Raw genomic sequence first — 10,512 nt, forward strand, 5'->3', positions numbered from 1 at the left:
GGATCCTCCTGGACCGGGGCACGAACCCGCGTCCCCTGCATCGGCAGGCGGACTCTCAACCACTGTGCCACCAGGGAAGCCCCTGACAGCCCTTTTTAGGTCGTGCCCAGCTAGAGAGTGAATCAAAAAAATAAATAGGTTAGCCAATTTTAATTTCCCTGGAAACACTGATTTTACTTTCCAATGGAATAAAATGCTATATTAAAGTATGTTAGACAAGAAAGCACAATTAGTAGCAATTGTTTCTTCAAATTTGTTTATAAGAGGAAAAATTCATTCAGAATTGATGATGGTTTTTTTGTATACATTTATAATATATATAACTACATATATTTGTAATATTTTATGACTTTATTTCAATTACATCCTTAGAAATGAGAATCAAAACAAGCATTACTTTACCTGTTAGAAATTTCTAATTCAATGAGTATTGAATGAATATATTGCAGAGAATCAAATATAAAGTCCCTACTCTCAAAGAACTTGAAATCTAAAAAGGGAAAATGACAAGTATACAAAAAAATAACTATAATGACAGGCAGAAAGAGGTAAGTCAATTTTAAACAGGACAGAACCCTATGAAGTTTCCATATAGGGAGAAATCACATTCTACTGTGTGGAAATCAGGGAAGGTAACAAGAGGTGGGTGGATTTGGGCTTGTAATCTAGTGTTAAGATTAGTATTATGAGGGATCAATGCAGGGTTTTATGTAAGCATATTGCAGGGATCCTGACAAATACTACTTCTTCCATGATGTCTTTTCTGGCTGTCCATTACTGAATATGATTTCTGTGCATTTGAGCAGCGTATAGAGTGCATGAATAGAAATATGGAAGAGAAGGTTTTTGGGCTCAACATGAAGCCCTTTGATTGGTGATTTTATTAAATGTTGAAATAGTATTGAAGATTTTTTTAAAAATCAAAACTGACGTAATCAGGACTGATCTGGAAACACTGTTTATGAAGGGGAAGGATAAGGGAAGATGAACTGGAAGCAGAGAAATAAGTGCAATGATTCAGGTAAACAGCCTTCAACTTAGGTACTGGAAGTGAGAATGGAGCGAAGGTGTTGGGGACATGGTATTACAAAGCAGAAATGACAAGTAGAGCAATTATTGAGTAGTGGAGGGAAAGGGACAACTAAAAAAATCCACTCTAGTTTTCAGGCCTGAGTGAAAAGAAAATCATCATGCCATATACCAAAATAAGCACTAGAGGCAAGAAAGTTTGTGCAGAGCCTACAGTGAGTTCAGATTTAGTGATTAGGTTTGACAGGTTGGTGAGACTTCCAGATGCAGTTCTTGAAAAGTAAATAGGAAATGTGGGGCATGAGTTACCCAAGGCAAAGGTGAGAATTAATAACTAGTCTGGCATGGACTACAGGCAATAAGGCATGAGCACTGGGCAGTTAGAATAGCTACTGGTTGTAAGTAGCTGGTATTAGTGAAGACCATTGGAAGGTCCACCCTGCCTGAATAGAAAAGTAATTGAATCCACCCTGTGAGAAAGTATACAACAAAGAGGGTTGGGAGGAAGCCTTGGGGGAATATTTACATAAGAATCTGTTAGAAGTATAGCCAAACAAAAGTCCAGGGAGGAAATTGTTGGAAGAGGAGGGAATAAAATTCAATAGACATACTCAATGCCTTTAGCTTCTGTGCATATGTAGTTTAAAAGACACCATCGTTCATTGTGTCTCTCATCTCTATTTGATTTATGTATGTGACTTGTTTCCAAACTACACTGGAAGAATTTGAAGAAAAATAACCTGTCTTCTATCTAGGTACTCCTCATAGTGTTTTAGATGCTCATGGATGTGGAAGATTTAAATTTTGAATTAGCCAATTAAGTTTATGTATCATTTTAACACATTATATCACTTGTCTAGCATACCCCACATATCACAATAATGTGGGGTAAGCTAGACAAATGCAAGAGATTCCATTTTACAGATAAAACTCAGAGAGGTTAAGTGACTTGGCTAATGTCTTTGACTTAATTAATGGAGGATTCAGGGCTTCATCCTGGGTCTACTGGTTCATTGTTAAGTGTTCTTTTCTAAATACCCTACCGGTTTATATTCTACTTCCATTCTTCTGCTTACCTCGGGTAATCCAAATTTTCCTAGTACCTACCCTATGGTCATCTTCACAATTCTCCTCCCAATATGGCAGAAACAGTCCCAACTGCCATGCCGTACAGTAGACAGCTCTTCCAGGGGATTAAGCTTATGCATTCTCCCCTTTAAAATATACCAAGTTCAGATAATCTGCTGGGAAAATAGGTTTCTTTTATGTTTGTTTTTGTTTTATTGTATTTATTTTTTATCATAGTGTACACTAGAGGTGTCCAATTCTTTTGCCCACTGTGCATAACAGATGATATATGTCAGCATTAAAACCAAGTAAACACATCTGCTAGGATAGTAGTTACTTCAGTTGGAGCAGGCAAAAGGCCACTGAGGATTAATATTGCCCTCGAACAACGTTTTAATGAATTTAAGGCTACAAGACCTTTCTGAATCCCTAGCTCTTACTCTGTTTACTATGCTTGGCTCTTCTTTTCTGAAGACTATCAAAAGCATTTGAATTGATCTTGTATTATAGGAAGCATATCCCTTTCAGCTTAGGTAATACCATCAGAATCATACCTGGAAATGGACCTCACTTTGAGTTCAAGATTCCTGAAATGACAACTACACCAGCCTTGACTCACTGCATCTTTAGGAGCCTACTGTCTACGAAGACACATTTCAAAGTTTTTAGTTGAGGCCAGCATTTTTCTGGTAGGCTCACAGAGCTTGAAAGTGAAATCTTTAGAGCCAGGCTTAGAAAATAAACATTTAAACATATTTTTCTCTCTTTGTATACCCACAGGCTTATTTATAGGATTATGAATGTCACATATACATATATTTACACCTAAATGGGCATGTCCATGCTGTAGTTGATGTTTACTGTACATGCCTCCATAAAATGCACCACCATAAAATGGAACTATAACACATTTGCTGAATCACCATTTTCATATTCTGATTTAATGCCTGAATATACTGCTTATAACAATACATTTTTTGATGTAACCCTGGACTGATGAGCAAGATGGTGTTTTGCAGAGAGCTCCCCATGTTATCCAAATTACGGAATTTTTTAGTTGGAAGCCAATAGATGTCATTTATGTCATTTTACAGATAAGGAAACTGAAGTCTTGAGGGTAAGCTTGGGGTTCTGGCCCAACCTCAAGCTAACTGTGGCAGAACCAAGATTGGGACCCTGTTTCACCCACTCCTGAGACCAACACTCGATCAGTAAAAACTGGTTTTAAGCAATGGGGTCATATGATTGAAGCAGCTTTAAATTAGATACTGGAGATAACTTTTCTGGATAAAATGGGTCTGTGCTAATCCTTCTCTAAAGGAATTTGGTTATTACAACATCAAGTTAAATTTATTGAACATTTATTTTGTGCCCAAAATTCTGCTAAGCACTTTGCATAGATTGTCCCCTTTAATCATCATAAACATCCTAAGGGGTTATACTATTATGATAGAACAGAGGCTTAGAGAATTCAATTTCCTAGGATCCCCCAGCTGGTGATGGGGATCCAGGATCAAACAGAAGATCATCTATTTTAAAGTCACTCCCCTTAACTACTACAGTATAAAAACACTAATAGGCATGCACATTAAAAATTTCAAGTTTCCAGTGAATTCAAGTATTTACAAAGAGACATTCCCATAGAAAAGATGCAGAAAAAGATAATATGGAGCCATAAAACAGCATTAGGGTAAAATTAAATGCTATTTCTATGTTCATGAGATAGCTTTGCAGTAAGGACTAAAGAGATAATTTCCTATCATTTAAACACATTAGGTCTGTTAGACTCCACTTTTGACTACTCACCTACAATGAAACAAAAGAAAGAAAACAGAACCATAAGGTTAAGGATTGGACAGGCACATAAACAACTAGAGAATAAGGTCTAAAGTCTTCATTTCTGTAGTTTAGTGGTTGGTATGCTTGCCTCACAAAAGCTGTATCTCCTGTCTATAACTGGTAGAAAATATCTTGTTCCTCTGCCTCCATGGCTCTGTTTCATTTTTTATTTATCTTTCAAGGTATGTTCAAACAGCGTCTGTGGAGCCCTTCTAAACATCTCCACCTACACCTAGACCTGCCATGTGGCAGACAGAAAAAAAAAAAAATTTAGAACCTCCTCTCTTTTCATGTAGCATGTTACCTGTGTTTCTATTACACAACACATAGCACACAAAATTTTTATTGGCTTATATACACATTTGCCTCCCCAGGAGACTATAAACTGTTCAAAAGTAGGAACATATCTTATTCAACTCTGATACTCAGTCCCTAGCATAGTACTTCCCACAGAGTAGTTGTTCACATTAAACTTTTTTGGATGAGTTAATTAGTAGAATTATTTTGTATTTACTAGAACAGAATCATTTCCCCATGATTATAATTACAACCTCTGAATTTCTTTGGTACAACATCTGTCCCTGACTTTAATCCATGCTCCATCAGAACTCCAGACACACATATGTAACCCAAGTCCAAGCCAATCTAAAGAATTTGCAGAGTGATTGACTCATAAGTGAGCACATGACCTAAGCTGGTCCATTCAGAGTGAATGTCAGGACTTTCTAGGGAGTCCCTATTGGGGGGGGGGTTCCAGTATGGCTCTCTATAGCTTTACATCTCCTACTCAAGAGAGAAGAAAACAGAGCTGAGAAATGGAAAGAAACAGTTCTCTATCAATTTCACTTAAGTTCCTGGACTTAGTCATTTCTGAATCCATCACAACAATCCTGGACTTTCTCAATTTTAAAATAAAAGTTCATTTTACTTTAAGTTAAATTTTCTACCACTTTTAAAAGCAAAAAAAAAAAAAAAAAAAAACACCCCACAAACCCACATCCAAATAACACAATTAATTTATTCAGAATATCTCAGCATCATGCAGGTTGAAGAAAAGGATAAGAGAAACAGAATACATACAGTCTTAAATAGTTCTTCTATCAATAGCTAATTTTTTCCCAAGCCCCCCCCCAGAAAGTTCAGTGCTAAAAAAGGAGTAAAGGAAAGAGAGGAGTAAAACAGAAAAGCTTTCATTTGATGGAAAAAGCCCCAAATTTCTTGCTCCACAGTCTTAAATCACCAACAAGTGTAATCCAGCATTACTCAGGGTTTCATTACTCTCTAATCCCTTCATTGCCTTGGGATTCCTCTGCAGCCACCATTTTTAATGTCTAACAACCAAGTTTGGTGGTGACATGTAAGGTGCCAGCTGACAGGGAGACTCAGGAGTCTCAAAAATAAAGGCTACCTACACAGACATGTCTGTCTGGCATTTCTCACTGGTGAAATGGTTTGTTAGTAAGATTCAGGGCGGATTCAGGGAAATAACTGAATTTTTAATCAGCTATAACTTCTCTTCTCCTACTTCCTGGTTACATTGAAAGTGGGCCTATTACTGCTTTATGTATCAGCTTCCTGGTACCACAAACTGGGTGGCTTAAAACAATAGAAATGTATTGTCTCAGGCTTATGAAAGCTAGAAGTCCAAAATCAAGATGTTGGCAGGATTGATTCCGTCTGGGGGCTACAAGGGAAAATCTGTTCCATACCTCTCTCCTAGCTTCTGGTGGTTTGCTGGCCATATTTAGCCTTCCCTGGCTGATATCTGCCTTCATGTTCACATAGTTTTCTTTTGTGTATGTGTCTGTGTCCAAATTGCCCATTTTATAAGAACATCATTTGTACCAGATTAGAAGCCCACTCTACTCCAGAATGACCTCACCCTAGTTCATTATATCTGCAACAACCTTATTTCCAAATAAGTTCTCATTCTGAGGTACTAGGGGTTAGAACTTCAACATATCAATTTGTGGGGTGTGGAAACAATACAACCTATAACACTCTGGCATCAGTAATGTTCTCACCTTCAAGACAGAAACTTACGGACCATTATATCTAATGCAATAATGCTAAAGAATAAGAGTTTATTAAAACTAGTTTAGGAATCCAGGTTCTGTTAACATAATTTTGACAACATTTTTAAAAGAAGAAAGGTAAATAAATCCAATGACAAGTGAAGTATTATGAAGGTTACAGCTGAGTCATCCAGATTACTACAAAGCACACACACACACACACAAAGTTTTATATTTAATAGATGAAGAACATGGGAAGAAGATTTATCAGATAGAGTATGGCAACAGATTAGATTCTGCAGTTGGAATTATTGTGTTTTGAATAAAATAAGAAAATTAATATTTGGAGTGAAGGTCTGCAGCTTCTTGGGTTTTTTTTACATTTTTGCTTTATTTTTTAAGATGGGAGTTTGATTAAAGCAAGGAAAATTATGATCCAACCCAAAGAGACATTTCTTGATGAGGACTTGGGATGACTTATCTTTCTTGGACAACTTCCCAAGGAAGAAGACACTGGTCAGGGGAATTTAAAGTAAGGAACTGGGTCAGCTGGTTTTTCTTTCTTTCTGTTAAAATGACTAGGATTTCTAATAGATGTTTCTACTTCCAATTCACTGCCTTTAAGAAAATTGCCTTGAGAAATAAACAGATTCAAATTCCTTCACAAAACTAGTTGGGTTTATATCCCACTAATTAAACATGGCGATTTGCAGAAGACCAGACTGAAGTGGTTTTCATTAACAGGCGGTAATCACATCACTGAAACTCTCCGACACTTACTCAGAGCATGCACTTCGCACCACAATTCTTAATCTGAGCAGGCGGAGAGAGTCAGAAATTGGCCTCACTTTCTTTAAGCTACATATTTTTGACTCTGTGCTACATGAACCACACAAATATTGTGAGAATTAAAACTAACACATACCTATTAAAATTCTTGAAAATGGCATCAGTACCTATTGTTACTATAAAATTATTGTTTACTATAGTTTATAAAAATGTTTAACAGAAAATAGAGAAGATCACAGAAACATATTAATTTAACTAACATCTACCAAGCAGACTATATCTGAGAGCACTCTGCCGGCAGTGATGAAGAATCAAAGACGAATAACACCTAATCCCTGAACACTGTAGCATAAAAGGGAAACAGCCTGATTCTCTCCTTCCCTTCTGTTGTGATGAAGAAGGCATCTTCCTGAAATACACTAATTTTAAGTGAATCATTCAATAAGTTTTAGCAAGTGAATACAACCATGAAATCCAAATCCCAACAAAAATATATGGCATTTCCATCATCTCAGAAAAGTTCCCCATGCTCCGTATTCGTCAATCCTATCCCTGTCACTCTTAGAGGCAACCCCTGTTCTAATTATTTTTCACCATGATTAATTTTGCCTGCTTTAGAATTTCAGATAAATGAAATCATATAGCATATACTCTTTGGGGTAAGTCATCTTTTACTCAGCATATTGTTTTTGAGATTCATGGTGTTTGAATGTATCAGTTCCTTTCTTTTTAATGCTGAAACTGAATATACAAATGCCAGTTTTGTTTAAGCATCAGTGTGTGTGTGTGTGTGTGTGTGTGTGTGTGTGTGTGTTAAAATCACTTTCCTGTTGATGGATACCCAGATTGTTTTCACTTTGGGGCTATTATGAACAAAGATGCTGTGAATACTCTTGTGCAAGTCTTTTTGTGGAATATATTATCATTTCTCTTGGGTAAATATCTAGAAGCAGAATTGATGGAAATAGTAGATGTTTGTTCAGTCTTATATGAAACTAAACTTTGTTTCCAAAGTGGTGGTGGTAACATTTTATTCTCACACTGTTAACATATGAGAGTCCTAGTTACTCCAGATTCTCATCAACATTTGGAGTTGTCCATCTTTTAAAACTTTACCCATTCTGGTGGGTGTGTAGCAGTATCTCAGTGGTTTAACTTACATTTCCCTGATAACTAATAATGTTGAGCACATCTTTGTGTACCAAATGGCAATTCATATGTTCATATTGTTGCTTACTTTTCACTCAGTTATCTATTTATTACTGAGTCTCAGGGGTTCTTTCCATATTCTGGATATAAGTGTTTTGTCAGGTATGTGTTTTGTCAGTATTTTATCCCAATCTGTGGCTTGCTTTTTTATTTTCTTAACAGTGTTGCTGTATTTTCAAATATTTGGAAATTTCCTAGATAACTCATTGTCTTTGACTTCTAATTTAATTCCATGGTTTTTAGATAATATAGTCACTGGGATTTCAGTGAATGTGCCACGTGCACTTGAAAAGAATGTATATCCTGAACTTCTTGAGGGTAATGTTCTAAATATGTTACTTGAATCAAAGTGTTCCATAGTGTTATTCAGATCTTCTCACCTTTACTGAATCTTTTGACTCACCGTTTTCTCAGTTACTGAGAGAGAGTGTGAAATCTCCAAAGGTATTTGTCTATTTCTCTCTTTAATTCTGTCAAATTTTGCTTCACATATTTTGATATTCTGCATACATATTAGGATTGTTATGTCTTGCCAGTGAATTGACCCTTTTATCATTTAAAACTGTCTTGCTTTGTGGCTGGTAATACACTACGGTAATGAGGTTTATTTTATCTTACCGTAATATACCTAGTCTAGCCTTCTTTATGATTAGTGTTTGCAAGGCCTATCTTTTTCCATTCTTTTACTTTGAACTGACCTATGTCTTCATATTCAGTATGCAATTCTTACAGAAAACACAGTCCAGTCTTGCTTTTTTATTCAGCTTGATAATCTATGTCTTTAACGGGCATGTTTAGTCCATCAGCATTTAATGTTGGATTGATATGGTTGGATTTAGGCCAACTCTTTTGCTATTTATTTTCTGCTTGTCCCATCCTTTATTTTTCCCCTTCTGTCCCTCCTTTCTTTCCTTCTTTTGGTTTGAATACTTTCTAAAATTCTATCTCAATTTCTCTATTGGCTTTTTAGCTAATTCTTCTTTTCATTATTGTTTTTTATGTTTCCTCTAGAGATTGAAATTTACATCTTTAACATTCCACAATCTAACTAGAGTTAATATTGTGCTAGTTTATGTAAAATGAAAGATCGACAAATCATATGACTTTATTTATTCCTCATTTTTATAAGTTGTCCTATACATTATGTCTATGTACATTATACAGCCCACAGTACAATGCTATACTTTCAGTTTAAATAGTATCTGAATTTTGAGCCATTAGGAGAAATATAAAATATAGTGTTTTTTTAACTTACATATTTACTATTCAGAGTGATCTCCATTCTTTTCTGAACATTCAAGTTTCATCTAGGATTATTTCTCTTCAGCCAGAACTTCCTTCAGTATTTCTTTTCGTGCAGGTCTGCAGCTAACAAATATGTATATTTATATATTTTTACTTATCACAAAATGCTGTTATTTCTCCTTCATTCTGGAGTGATATTTTTCTTGGATATAAATTTCTGAGTGACAGATTTTTCTTCTCTTAGAACTTTAAATACATTGTTCTTCCATCTTCTTAACACCATTGTTTCTGATGAGAATTTAGCAATAATTTTTCATTGTTCTCTTGTATATAATGCATCATTTTTCTCTGTATTTTAAAGATTTTCTCTTCATCTTTATTTTTCAGTAATTTGACAATAATGTGTCAAATGAAGTTTGCTTTGTATTTGTCCTTCTTGGGGTTTGCTAACGAGCTTTTTGAAGAATTTAATTTCTGCCTTTAATCAAATTTTGGAAATATTTTTTTCTTGCCCCATTCTCTCTACCCTGTACCCTAAGCCTCTAATTTACACATGTGTTAGACCTCTCCATATTGCTCCATAAATCTGAGTCCCTTCTCATCATTTTTCAATCTTTTTTCCCTCTGTTTTTCAACTTTATCATCACCAACTCTTTCTTCTGTCATCTTAAATAGGCTGTTACAGGTATCCAGTAAATTTTTTACTTTATTGTATTTTTTTAATCGTCAAATTTCCATTTAATTCTTTTTATAGTTCACAGTTTTCTGCTGAGATTTGCTAGCTTTTCAATCTTTATGACCTTATTTTTCCTTACATCTATAGTTATAATAGCTACTTGAAAATGTTTGCTAATTCCAAATTTTGGGTCATCTTGGGTCAGTCTCCATTGATTGTATTTTCTCTTGATTATGAGCCATATTTTCCAGTTTTTTATATATTGTACTTTGGGTTATATCCCAAATATTGTCAACGATTTGGTATAGAGACTCTGGATTCTACTATGCTCTTATGAAGAGAATTTATTTTGTTTTGTTTTATCAGGCTGCTAATTTACTGAATTCAAACTCCACACACTGTCCCCAGACCCTGAAATCTCTATTCTGTTATTTTAGCCTAGCTAGTAAGATTGGAGGTTGTCCCACACATGCATGGTCCATAGCCAGACGATTGGAGTTTATATGCAGTACAGCACATAGTAAGGCTCAATAAATGTTTTGAAATTAATAAATAAAGGAGACTAAATCACACATGAGGCAGCAGAGTCAGGCAGAACTTAGTTCAAATTCCTCCTCTGCACTTTTTTTGTTACTTGATCTT

The sequence above is a fragment of the Delphinus delphis genome, chromosome 3 (genome assembly GCF_949987515.2).
Source record: "Delphinus delphis chromosome 3, mDelDel1.2, whole genome shotgun sequence".
In the NCBI taxonomy this organism is placed as follows: Eukaryota; Metazoa; Chordata; class Mammalia; order Artiodactyla; family Delphinidae; genus Delphinus; species Delphinus delphis.